The sequence below is a fragment of the Grus americana genome, chromosome 17, assembly GCF_028858705.1.
Source record: "Grus americana isolate bGruAme1 chromosome 17, bGruAme1.mat, whole genome shotgun sequence".
Lineage (NCBI taxonomy): Eukaryota > Metazoa > Chordata > Aves > Gruiformes > Gruidae > Grus > Grus americana.
The window spans coordinates 10,509,909-10,523,745 of NC_072868.1; the positions used below are offsets into that span (position 1 = coordinate 10,509,909).

A 13,837-nucleotide genomic window follows, 5' to 3' on the forward strand; every position below is an offset into this window, starting at 1 on the left:
AGGGGGCAGGCTGCCCCCTGCTCCCCCCGACCTGGCCGGCAGCAGTGCGGGGGGCAGCCGCACACGGCGCCGGCCGCTCCGCTCTCCTCCCGCTATTGTTGAGCCCCTTCGCTCCGAGCAGCCGCTGAAAACAAGTGCAAAAAGCCCAGGCTAAATCCTCGCCGTCGCCCTGCCGCTACTTTTAGTTATTTTTTTTCTTTTCTTTCCCTTTCCCTCTCTCTCGTTGGCTCATCTGCTGTTATTATCAGCCTTTTCCATATGGCCACTTTAATTAATGGCAGACAAAAGGGGGTTTGGGGGGGGGGAGGAATCCAGGAATTAGAGTTTATAGTTGGTTTGTCTCTGATGCTGTCATAGAAACCAGAAGCAAAGATGCCGCCTTTCCACTTCTTTGTATGATCCTGTTTATTGTTCCCGAGCGGCGCAGATTGGAGCAGGCGCATGTTGCAAAGCGCAAACCATCGCCTGCTGCTGCGGCCCGAGAAACCCGGGCACAACTTGTCCCCTCCAGCTCTTTCTCTCTCAAAGCTGCCTGCCCTCTTCCCTTTCTTTCCCTCTTTCTCCTGTCTCGGGAAGACCACGGAAAACTTATTTTTTGCTTGCCTTTTTTTTCCTTTTTTTTATGCAAGTGGTTTAGGGATTTGTGGGATCCCAAAGGCGAGAAGAGTAGGAAAACTCCAGAAAGCTGGGTTTATCCCGTCTCAGAAAGCAAACGGGAGCTGTCCCTTGTTGTTCCGGCGGAGTTGGGGTCCGTGCACCCCGGAGCGGTGGGTCGGGGTCTGTCGCGGGGTACCGTTACAGCGGGGCACCGTCTCCCGGAGGTGGCAACTTCCCGGGGGTCCCGTCGAGGAGGGGTCTGGGCGGCCGGAGCCGCTGGTCAATTGCGCAGCCCCGAGCAAAGGTCCGTGACTTCCCCCCGCCCGCCCCCGGTCGCCGTTGGCCCGCGGCAGCCTTCGGGGCGAGAGGGGTCAGCGGGGGGCACCTCGTACCGTAGGAAAGTCAGAAATGTAGCCCCCCTCCTGTGAGCACCTGCAAGGGGGATCCCCGGGGAATGGCCCGGCGCAGCCCCCGGCCCGGTTCGAGGGGCGTCCCGCTGCGGGACGGTGCTTAAGGTCACTGCCGCGGGTGGCGTGAGGGGCTTTGGGACGGGGCTGTCCCCTCCCCTTTGGGCAAGCCTGGAAGCAGGGGAGAACCTCTCCTGAAGAGCTCAGACCTCCTCCCTTTCTCCCCCCCACCCCGTCCGTCCACGCTGCTACTCGGTGCCCGGTCCCTTTGCCCCCGGGCAAAGCGGGGGGGAGGGCACGGAGCACGGGGAGAGCAGCCCGGAGGTCGGGGCAGCGACACCCCCCCCACACACACACTTCCCCCGCCTTTTGTTCTGTAGAGCCAGGCTGCGTCCGTTAATGGCCCCGGGCTGGGGTGGGAGGGAAGAGGGGGGACACAGCGAGCCCCAGGTGCCTTCCAGCCGGGGGCTGGGGGAAGTCTTTAGGCCGGCGACTAACCCAGCCGGGCCGGGACTTTCCCCAACGGCCCGAAGCCGCAAACTGCGGGCAGGGGTGGGCAGGGGCAGGCGAAACTCCGGCTTTGCGCCCCCCCGCGTCCCGCAGAGCCCCCGGGGAGCCGGCAGCGGAGCGGCCCCGGTTCCTGGCAGTCAGATGATGAGGGCAGGGCTGACTTTGCAAGACGTAGCTCGGCGTCAGAGCAGCTGCCATTTTAGCAGACAGTGCTAAACTCCCACCCCCACCCGCCCGGAAGCCTCAGCTTTGGGGTGCTGACTCCAAACTTGGCTTCTTGATGGAGAATGCTGCTCATCTTGGGCTTTGGGGGGAGCAGTGCACCCTAAGCCAGCAATACACCCTAAACAGGCTGATTTACATAATTTTTGGTGCTCAGGAATATAAACTCTTCTCCTTTCCCCAAATCCCACCGTAGTTCTGCCTCAAGGCTTGAGGAGGGCATGTGAGTTAATACCCCTGAGCCCCAAAAATCAGTCGCTGCAATGCAAACCTGTCCCTAGCACCTTGTCCGGTGAGGGATAGAGCCCTCCTTTTGCAACCTGGGGTGCTTATTTTGCAAGGGGTGCTGGCATCTGCCCCAGCAGAAGGTATGGGGGGGACTTTTTGCCCCCCGAGAGCGGAGTGATGAGGGGAAGCAGCAGGTTTACAGTAAAGGCTGGAGTGTGCGGGGGAAATAGCCACGGCTGGGCTGGGCTTCCCAGAAGACATGAAATCAGCCGTGGGAAGGGGAGGGAGATGGGGGAAGCATCGCGTTACCGCTGGGAAGTCAGACGTGAGAGTTTAATGGCGAAGTAGGGGGGAAAGACCTGGTCTCCCCTTTGCTTTGTGTGTGTGTGTCAGTTTGTAAATCGGAAGGACTTAGTTTTACAGCGGTGAACTGTTTGGCTTAGTTGCTAGAGCTCTTTCCTTAATGACAAAGGACATCTCCTTTCATCACTTTATAGCTGTTCCCCTTTCTTGTACTCAGGAGCTGAAGGTGGGCGATGATCCACATTGTAAACTTAGAGCTGGGAATACATCACCATGTGTTACTCTTCCTTCCCTAAGCAATCCCCTCTTTGAGTTATTTGTTGTGCAAAGGCTGCGCAGACAAGGATGCTGACGCCCAGGAGGGAGCTAAGGTGACCCGGGCCAGGTTTATTTGTCTTTTAGGGAGATAGCTCTATAGTGGCTGTATGAAAGGGACTAGCAGACTGGGACTAACTCCTGCCCATCTTCTCAGTTTCCAGATATTTCTAGAGTTTTGACACAGCAGAAGTTGTCAGGAAACTTCACTCTTCCCACTTGTCTTTCCACCTTTCTTGCCTTTCCCCTGGGTTTTGCTCATTTCTGCAAAGAATAACTCCACCACCTACATACCAGTGCTGATCTCCCTGGCTGTGCGATACAGAGTCCCCTAGTGTCTCTGATACCCTTAAGGCTGGCTTGTGCGAAACATCTCATCTTAAAATATCCTGTATATCTTCTGAGTCTGGTTAGCTTTGCAAAGAAGAAACTTGATCCACCACCTAGTCCTTAGAGAGGAGAGTATGGTGTGAATAGAGAAGCAGGGTGATGAGCACATTAGGTGAAAAGTTTCTTGGGTGGGAGAAATGCCCCGAACCACCTTGGTCCTAGAGTAAAATGAATTTATGTGAGATTTCTGCTCTGGGATCTGGGAGCCAGGTCATGAGTAATGTCAAAGAGCAGGGCTGAGGCATCCCTTCTGTTTCCTTCAGAGATGGGAGGAAAATCTGTCACCCTCCACTTCCCCCAAATATTTTTGCCAAGGCGAAAAGAACTTTGTCTGTGTATATTTGGAGGAAGCAAGTTTCCCCTCTTGGCAGGTTAATCTGTAGAAAGGAATTTCTGAAAGTGCTGTGTTTGCCCTTGCAGAACTCGGGAACTGCTTCGCTGGGAGCAGCTGCATGGTGACTTGGCCCTTTGGGACAGGACTGAGACACAAAAGGTGAAGAGCAGTTTCCAAGTGTCTCCTCCCTGTGCAGGTTCACTGGGCTGCCCTGTGTGAGAGCAGCAGTGCATCCCTCAGCTTCTTGGGGCTGCTTTGCCACAGCATCTTGTGTGTGAGGTTGTTTTTGCCAGGGGAATAGTTGGAGGTGGGCACCGAGGTGAGGGCACCTTGAAGGAATGAACATGTGCTGAGCACTTATATTTAAAGAATGTAAACATTAAAAATCACCTGAAAGGAGCAACTCCTTGAAAACTTGAAACGTTTTGCGGATTTTCTGTGGACTGTTTTATAGAAGGCACAAGCTGGAGCTTTAAGGAAAAATGGCTAAATACACAAAATAAAACCAGTGTGTTTATATTGTCGAGCTTATGCATCCCTACAATACTTCTGTGGGGCCTTGCTGCAGTTTTGCAGGTCAGGATGGGGAGGAAGAGAAGGTTTCTGGGCCAGAAAGGTCCAGACTAACAGCCTGGGATCTCAGTGTGAAATCTTGGTCCCTTTAAGTAGGAGTTTACCCTTTGAGGAACTGTATTTTGAAACACCACTGGCTGCTTTGTAAAGCAATGCCTCTGTCCGATGCCTGTATGAAACTGGTCCAGCAGTGCCCTGGAGGGACCCGGCACTGGGAGCTGTGGCTGCTTTTGGGCAGACCCAAGAGGGCAAAGGCATGCGTAGCTCTGGCTTGTTTACAGATGAGCATGGGAAGAGGAGATGGGCTGCGAGCATGGCCAGGGCTCCATCCTGCCTCCCCGCTCCTCTGCAGATCCGATCGGAGCGTCCTGGTGTACCAGTTGCCATGCACATGTCCGTACGTGACTCGGATGCTGGTGTGTTTTCTAGCAGTGAGGAAATGAAGTTAGCTGTGAAAGCTTGTCCAGGGACGGGTGGTCTGGTGTGAAAGGAGGTCAGGAAAGGAAATAGGGAATTTCCAGGCAGAGTTTAGTTGAGGGAAAGGGTGGCTGAGATCACTTTGTCCTGCCAGCCAGCCTGTTCGCAGCAAGTGTCAGTCTTACAGCAGAATAATGAAGCGACACACTCTAATACTCTGCTTTTCATTTTGGTTTGGTTAAAAAAAAATAAGAAAAAAAATCACCTGAATTAAAATACTTTTGATCTTTGTCTTTCATTGAACTTTTTGCTTCAGAGAGAATAGATTAATAAACACTTTCAAATGGAAAAACATAGTTTGGAAAGGTCCCCCTTTTATCTTTAACACAGAGCTCTAATGCTAACCTGGGCATGGGCTGGCTGTCCCTCAGTTCTTTCTGTCTTGCTTTTTTATCTTAACAACAATAAATTTGCTTTTATTGTGATCATGCTGGCCTTTACTGGTCACTTTTTATTCTTTCCTTTTTAGTTTGAAGTCAGCACGTTAAAAAAAAATTGCAATGTTATTTTAATCAGACCAAATGAAAGAGCAAATCAGAGCGAGAATTTTAATCTGCCCCAAGCAAAACTGCCTTGTACATCTGTCATGTTGGGATTAGTGGAACTCTTTAAAGAAGCTGAAGACTTTTTAAACAAAGTATTAAACATTTGTGACCTGATTTCCATTCTTACAATATTCTCATTAATAAGAGTGCAGGCTGAAAGACATCTGTTAGGTCCTATTTGTTTTAAGAATATTAAAGAATAATAAGAATATTGGAGGGTGGGGGGTGGAGGAAATCTAAATGTAATATTTAGAGCCAAATCTCTAAGATTAAGTTTTTCAAAGTGATTCTGTGTCTAACTTGAGGCAGGATGGGGGGAAACACAAGTCTTGGAGCACCCAACTTGATAGGCTTTACCATGTTGTTGGCCTTGCTTGGCCAGTTTAGGCTGTTAGTGCTTGAGCGAGGCTTCCCTGTGGGCTGTGAGCTTTGCCTGGTGCTCCATCCCTGCTTCAGTAGTGAAGAGGCAACTCTACCTTCCTGAGATAAGATCTAGTCTGAAACAAAAAATAAGCAGAGATGCAGCCTTAAATTGTACACAAATACAACTTGTATGTCTGCAGCGCCTGTGTGCATCCAGTGCTGCCTTGGACCAGCTGGAAAATGGAGTAGGAAGGGAGTGAAAACATCCTTCTTGGGTTTGCTGCTTGTTTTGTTTGATGCTGAGGCAGTTAAAGTAAATGGCCCAGCTTGGACCCTTAAGGGGAAAAAAAAAAAAAAAAAAAAAGCCAGGCATGTGTTTGGTCAGCTACTTGCTGAAAGAAGCCTTCACTGTTAACGTGGGTATATGGTTTAAGAGAAGGTTGCTGTCGACTGCAATCTTTGCATCTTGTTTATGCTTGCTGGGTAAAATATTAACTAAAGCATCTGAACATAAAGTTCTGGTGTGAAAGAATATCAGCAGGGGAGAGCCATATGGTGCCAGCCTGCTAACAAAATACCAAACGCTGGAGATTCCTTTTTGCAGAAGACTGAAAACTCTCGTTCCCATACATAATACATGAGTTCACGCCTTTGATTACTCTAAACATTAGTCCAAGTGGTACAGGCGTCTCTTTGGAGCTAACACAACTTAGGGCACGCAGTTCTCTTCCCCCCTCTTCCTTTACATAAAAGAAATCGATGTTGAGCTGTTAAGACACAAATATCCAATACACTGTAAGACAATATGTTCCGAAACTGCTGCGTAAGCTGCCTTTCCTCTAATTAAATATAAACTGCAGCAGGGACTCGGGTTTCTTCGTTCCTCTGCTTGAAACCGTTTGGCAAGCACGTGGTTCTCCTTTGGACAGCAGCTGCAAGCCAGGTCTGTGCCCATTTTGGGGAAGCCTCTTGCTCCTCGTGGGTGTGATCAGACCTTTCTGATCGATGCCGAGGATCGCAGTCGTCTCTCTGAGCAGCAGATCGCGGGCGTGTTTACCTGAACCCTCTCTGTGAGCCAAGGAGTCAAGTGTATTCAACAGCAATGGATTCAAACCCCACATTAGGAGGATCCCCCGGTGAATATTATTACAAGGTACAAGAGATGGCTCTGGGGGAGCTTTCATGCACACGGTATTTAAAAAACAAGGTATTGCTGGCAAAATCTGTAGGTGACACTCTGAGCACTCTTGAATTTCTTTTTTTAAACAATCCCTCAAAACTAACAATTTGATGTTGAATAACTCTGCCTTGTGCTTGTCACCGGGCTCCCTGAATGTGCCTTGTTAAGTTTTGTGATGAGTACCCAATTACCTGTGTGTAGAAACACCCACGTAGTGGAGAGAAACCTCCCCAGCAGCTGCCTTTGGTTAATCCATGTTTCAGAGCCAGAGTCCATCGCCTTTCCCTGCCCCTGGTGCTCTCCAGAGGGGAGAGCCAGTACTGGGGGGTGGAAGGGGATGTCTGTCTGGCAGCCATGGGTTTGGGGCCAAAGCTTGCATTTGAGTCATCTATTTTGGTGCTTGGATGTCCAGCCCCCTTGGAAGAACATCAGGTTTAGCACCTAAATGCAGAATTGGGCTTTCAGCGCTGGCTTTTCCCATTCTGGCTCTACAGGCGAAGAGGGGTGATGGGATAGAGATGAAGTCAAAGCCCAAACCCTGTTGGCTGAATAGCCCGTGAAAGTTTTGGGGCAGGGAAGGGTCTGGTCTGTGAAGCCGTGTCCCAAGGGGATGCTGCTCCTGTGCGCTGCTGGGATAAGTGAAGGTGCCAGTGGGCTTTGAGAGAAGTTCCCTGATTTCAGTCAAGTGCTTTTGGAAACTGTCTTGTAATGGAGCTTGAAGCCTAAGCAAGAGCCTTCCTGGGGACATGTATCCAGTTCTTGCTCCATACCCAAAACCTAAGCACCTACATAACAGTGAGAGAAAACAAATTAATCCCCTTCCCTGGTGAAGGAAAAAAAAAACAAACCCTTTACTTGTAAGAAGTCAAAAGCCTTGGGTGAGGGATGTTCTGGGTAAAGCTGTCTTGGGCAAAGTTAGCCCAACTCGAGCAGCTCTGTGGAGAGGAAAGAAAGTTCGTGCCTCTGAAAGCTGATGTGGCCATGAGCGAGTCTGGACTCCCAGCTTCTCTCACTGATGCATATGTTTCTCCTTCATAATTTTGAAGCTTTGCATCTAGCGAGCTTCTGGCAAGTGCAGTTAAAGGTTTGTTTGTTGCCCTCAATATTTTGATGTAATTAGTCAGCGAGCAGCTAGTTGCTTTTGCCCAGAGAAACGCTCTCTCCAAGAACGCAAGTGACAGGAGAGGATTAATAGCCTTCTGGAGAGAGCTGCTCCATTTTTTTATTCAAAAAAAAAAAAAAGTAACAAAAAAAAGTGCCTGGGAGCCATGTTGTTGCTTTAAAAAAAATGACAGTCTAAACAGTTAACTTTGCCTGCAGCGTCTCAGAGGAGCACAGAGTTGTCAGCTCCTCTCCTGCATCCTCTAGAAACTTTCGGCTCCCTCCTGTCACCAAGCAGCTTTCCTGGCTGCCGGGGAGGCAGGTTGCTGCCGTGGTGCCGGCAGAGCAGCTCTGGCAGTTTGGCTGCTTCCCCGCTGCGCTCACCCGCCAAGCAAGGAGCGTTGCTGAGGAGGGGAAGGCCACCCTGTCGGAAAGGGGAGGATTGGGAAAAGTAGAGTTTGGAGAAGACATAAACTTCCCAGTTACAGGATACAAGCTAATCCTTGGCTGTGGGGTTCTGGGGAGCGGGTGCACTGCTGGGGTCTTGGGGTTTCCCTGCTCCCGGCTGGGCTGGAGCGTGAGCATCAGGACAAAAGCGATGCAGCGCAGCGGGCTCAGCCCGTGTGAGCGGCTGGAAGGCGGGATGAAAGCTGCTCTGAGAGCATTGCCCATGGGCACCCAGCTGCTGCCCCATCGCTCCTCCTCATTGTCCCCACTTTGTATTCACAAGCAAGCGCAGGCTGCTGTAGGAAAGACAGAAAGGTATCACTCGCCTCTATTTAATTTCAATTACACAGGGTCTGCAGGAGCGCTAAGAGCGGTGCCAGCAGGGCTATAAACTTAACATATTTGATGATTCTCCTTCTTTTCAAGCAAGTGGCACACAGCAGCCACCACATTCAGCAGCGATGATCCTGGGGGGCCACGACATTATGGCTGGCAGAGCCACACGCTGCGGCGGAGGCTTCTTTTTAATAAAGCCGTTTGAAGGGTCACCTTAATTGCCTCGTTTCGTGGTGGGCAGTGTGGCACTCTGTGCGTGCCCCTTGTCTCGGAGGTTTGGCATGGAAATGGGCTTCGGTTTGAGTGTGCTGAGCCTGTGCCATGAGAGGGGATGCTGGTGTGGGGCTGAGAGCCAGCGGGTGCTGTGCAGCGCTGCCTCTTACCCCAGGGGAGCTGTTGCTGTACGATGATCTCACCTCCTTTTATGCCTTATTGCTTCTGTCTATCTGACTCCGTATGACACACGCTTACGTGTCAGCTTTTCACTTCTTATATGGCAGCGGAGAGGAAAAGCTTAATATCATAAAGACAAGCTGGCAGCTGGGAAGTAGCCCACTTAGTCATCTAACTTTGCGTCAGAGGCGCTGCCAGCCTCTTCCCCAGCTCTTCCAGGCAGTTTCTCCCTCCTCTGCCTGACCTGATGTCACACGTGGTAGAAATCCCTGCCTGCAAAACCACCCGCTTGAGCAAACGCTGTTGGTGGACCAGAGTCCCGTGCTGGGGGTAAGAGGGTTTGTGTCCCTCAAACACCTCGGTGTGCCCAGCTTGGGGCAGCAGCAATGTGGTTTTTTGCAGCTTTTTTCCCAGAACTCACGAGGCTAAGTGTAAGGTCCCAGAGCAGATTCAAATTCACTTGGGCTGTGACAGTCAATACCAGGGCATCTCTGCGGGTTTGGAATCCAGAAGGAACTAAAGAGTCATTGACAGCTGAATCTATAGATGACTAAAATGATAGAGGAAAGATCAGTTTGTATTTCATCTGGGTTTAACTCCAGCCAGCAGCCAAGCACCCCACAGCTGCTTACTCACTCCTCTCTGGTGGGATGGAGGAGAGAACTGGAAGAGTAAAAGTGAGAAAACTTGTGGGTTGAGATAAAGACAGCTTAATAAGTAAAGCAAAAGCCACGTGTGCAAGCAAAGCAAACCAAGGAATTCATTCCCCACTTCCCATGGCAGGCAGGAGTTCAGCCATCCCCAGGAAAGCAGGGCTCCGTCACGTGTAACGGTGACTTGGGAAGACAAATGCCATCACTCCGAACACACCATCTCCCCCCGGCTTCCCCCAGCTTTGTGCTGAGCATGACGTCATAAGGTATGGAGTATCCCTTTGGTCATTGGGGTCAGCTGTCCCGGCTGTGTCCCCTCCCAACTCCTTGTGCACCCCCAGCCGCTCCCTGGTGGGGTGAGGAGTGGAACAGCCCTTGGCTCTGTGTAAGCACTGCTCAGCAGTAACAAAAACATCCCTGAATTACCAATGCTGTTTTCAGCACAAATCCAAACCACAGCCTCATACTAGCTACTATGAAGAAAATTAACTCTCTCCCAGCCAAAACCAGTACAACCAGTTTCTTATAGATTTTCCCAGTAGGGAAAGAGTAAATTTGCTGCTCAGAAACGGGTGCTGAGCTGAATGATGTGTTGCCCTGTCCCAGGAAGGCCGTCTGTAGCTGGCTTTTCTCACTTGCTATTTCTGTATGGGAAGAACCTCATTTATTACCTCTGCTTTATACATTTGGCTCCCTCCCAGCACGCAGCCTTGTATCCCTCTCTGCACGCACAACACTCAGGCTTGCTCTTCCTCTTCTCTCTTGATTTCTAAACTGATGATGGAGTGGCTTGGACATAGGGTGTCAAGGTGGGCCGATGTATCCAACTTGGTCTGTTTGACATCCGTCTGTGCTGGGAGCACCTCCTTGTGCAGGTATAGAGCTGTTGTGAGAAAGGGGGGGCTCTGGTTGCAGCAATCGTTGATGCTTCCTTTCACCCCTCAACCTGCTGGGGTGGGCTTCCGCTCCTGGTGCCGGGGGGACAGCCCTGTCCTCATCGCCGTGGGTGAGGAGACACAAGCCAAGGGTGGTCTGCCATGCTGTTGCTGGTGCTGGGACCACTGCCACGGTGGAGAGGTGAACTAAGGGGGTGTTGGAGCTGAAATCCTCTAATCTTATTTGTTCCTCTGCATCCGTCATCTTGTTGTGGCTGCTTCCCCACTTCAGCTGCCCTTCTCGCTATCCATCTTCAGCCCCAGGAGCCCTAATGCTGCCCTGGGATCCCTTTGTACAGCACAGATATGCTGTGCACACGTGCACACGCAGCCCTAAAGGTCTTCCCAGACCACCTGAGGTGGGAAAGGACATCAGTGTCCAACACCAGCAGTGCCAGTGGACTTGCGCCTTGTGCCCGCTGTGCTCACCCCACGCAAACCTCCTCAGCTTACACAGGTTGTTTTCCCCTTCCTGAGGGTTCCTCTGTCAGCAGCACCACGGGAAAGGCTTTACAAGACAGAAGATGCTTTTATAACCTCACCCTGAGCCATCAGGTCATTCCATTTGGCAGCAACGTGTCTTGGAGCTGCTTCCTTCCCCTTGGCCCAAGACGTGCTTATCCAAAAGCTTCTCTAAAAATTCATCTGCGCTGAATTCTCCTGCTGGTGTTTCGACACATCGGCTCCATGGAGGCTTTCGATTTGGTATGAAAAGTAATTATTACCGGGGTGCAGTTTAGCAGTTGTGTTCTGCAGTACTGGTAAGGTTAAAAGAAATAATAATAATAATATAAGAAAGACTCAGCCAGAGTAACTGCCTGCAACGTGCTATTTGCATTTTTAAGGAAATACTTCTTTGAGACAGCTTGGGTGAAAGGTCGGCATTTGCATATAAATGGAAAAGAAAGTGTGTGATGCTGGAAGTTACATCTATATTATTTTCTCAGCAGTGTGCTGCTGTTTCGGAGATTAAGGGACACGGTTTGCATTTGGCTTTTATTGAATAGAGAAGGTACCAGGAAAGCCAAATTAGAACAAAATAACGAGGAAAATGTGCAAGAAGAAAGAAGCAACATCCCGTTTCTCGGAGATGCTCTCCTGCGTGCCTGACACGTTACATGCCTGTTTGCACACGCGCCAGGCGCAAGCAGATGAGCATTGCTGAGCGAGGCTCCCTCTGCGTGCACAAAAGGATGGATGCTGGAGATGAAGCCGGTGGCAGGAGCGGTCCGTGCTGTGGATGAGCTTGGTAGAGGAGGGGATGCTGGCACTTGTGATAGGCCAGGGCTTGCTTCTTTTTTTTATTTTTTTTTGTTGTTGTTCATGTTTGGAGAGGAATTAATCAGCAGGCTTGTATGAAGTTCCTGATATTGTAGTAGGAAAAGGCACACTTCAGGCAACACAGCTTAGCGGCTGGCAGGGCGCAGGCAGGAGGCAGAGATGCCTGTGGCTCAGGTCTTGCCCTCATCTCAGCTGAGAGCTTTTCCAGGCCCTGCTGTTGCCCTGGGCCTTGGAAACCCCAAAGAGATTCTCCAGTGGAGAACCTCATTGCTTTGTTTTCCCTCTTGTTGGTGGCCTTTCTCGCCACGCTCGCAGCAGCTTTGCATTTTGACAGCTCCCCCCAGGAGCTGGGGGAAGATGGGATGTTGAATGATGTTCACTCTTTAATACTTTTGGTCAATATACTTAAGAACAATGCACAGACAGCAGTGATACTGTGAGTACACAGCACTTATTCCTGTCTTCAAGACTACACAAGTGATACAAGGATGGAAGGTGAAAATAACATTCTCTTATATCTTCTGCAGCACTGTGTAGTGTGCCTCGTCCATTTTGTAGGAAAAGAAAAAAAGACTCTAATAAAAAGTCTTATTAACTGGCCATGAACCAGTACTGGAGCATGAATATTGCTCTTAATGAGGAGAGACTGTAGCCTCATTTGCTTCTTTGCATTGTAGGTGCACTGAGGGCTTCAGCTCCTGTAGTGCTGGGTGATACAGAGAAATGGGGCAAAATGTTGGTCCTTCCCTAGAGCACTTTGTGGCTCAGTGTGCAGAGCTGCTGGGCAGGGATGGAGAGGGGGCTCCGGGTAAAGGATGGCAGCGCCGCTGTTGCAGGGGCCTGGGGATGCCAGGTCCCACAGCAAGGTGATGTCCATACCTTGGTCCTGGTGCATCTTTAACCCACTGCTGAACCCCACTGCTGAGGGCTTTGCTGCCTCTCCAAGGAGTGGGTTTTGCTGCTGCTTCCCTTCCTATTGCTACATGTCCTTGTGTTTGGGAAATATGAATCTTGCATCTAAGCTGGATGCTTCTTGTCCTGTCCCAGGGCCATAGGAAAGGGATAATTCCCTTTTCCCATCAAAGACTCTGGGAAAAAAGTTCAAAGACATCCAAAGCTGTCAGCTATCACAGGGCAAAGCATGAGCTGGCATGGCTGAGGTGGCCACAGGGTCTGACACAGCTGCCTGGGCAGAGGTGGCAGCTGATGGCATCAAAAGCAGGATGAGCCAAGAGCTGAGGTGGCGTGGGGCTGGGAAGGAGGACGTGAGTCACTTGTGCTTTGTGCAGTGCTGGAGGAGGGAGCTGGGGGTGTGTGGGGGGGCTGGGGTGGTGCTCCCTGGGCTGCTGGCTGGGCCCTGGGCACTACAGCAGGAATTGCTGGAAGGAGGGAGGCACATTCCTGCAGACGGAGATGGAGAAATAGTGACATCATGCTAGTGATGATGTGTCCTCTTCCCCTTTGCATAGCTGGATGGAAGACCTGGTGCTCCACTCCTCTCTTGTGTGCCCCCAGGACCCATGGAGCTGAGCAGGGCTGTACTTGGCTGTTGGCAGCAACCACCTCTGAGCTGTGCTGGTGCTGAGCTGGTCACTTAGTGGGTTAGCAATGCACGCCATGCTGCAGGCGTCTGTTTGGCAGTGAAAGCACTAGAAAGGCTTGATCTTACTGAAATAAAACTCCTTCCCTTCCTCCAGGTAAAAGGAAAATAAAAGATCAGAGTGTGGGTCACAGATTTTTATTTTGCAGTGTGTGGTTTGGTAGCACAGTGCATTAAGCCAGTGTTGGGTGTTTGTCAGGGCTGTGGGATCAAAAATTCATCTCACTGGTACGATGAGTTGTTGTGTCTCCGAACAGCCGCGCAGTGCAGCAAGACACCATCCTGGCTCTGTGCTTCGGCGAGAGGGGACACGGCTGGGAGTGGCGTGGGGACAGGGAGCAGCGAGCTGCGGGAGTGGGACGTGCTGGGTCAGTGCGATGATGGAGCCAGGATACGGGAGCAGCAGGAGACTGAGCGCTTGGGTGAACTGCCCTGGAGACCAGCTGTATGTGTATCCCTTGTCAAGGGCAACGATGTTTGTCAACTTGCTTTAAATAAGAGTTACTATTAGAAAGTACAGGGTGGCTGTGACTTGCACACAGGGGAAAGGACCCCCCAGGTGCTGGGGGATGATGACCATCTCCTGGCGTTTGCTCCCTGTTCATGGGTTCCACGCTTTGTTGTCGGTGCAAACATTGTCATGGGGC

At 50.9% G+C, this 13,837-nt stretch overlaps 1 protein-coding gene across 12 annotated transcripts in view; it reads left to right on the forward strand.

The window, feature by feature from the left end:
- MYT1 (myelin transcription factor 1) overlaps positions 1-13,837 on the forward strand; it is a 68,248-nt gene that overhangs the window by 5,748 nt on the left and 48,663 nt on the right. The gene's annotated exons all lie outside the window — the stretch shown is intronic.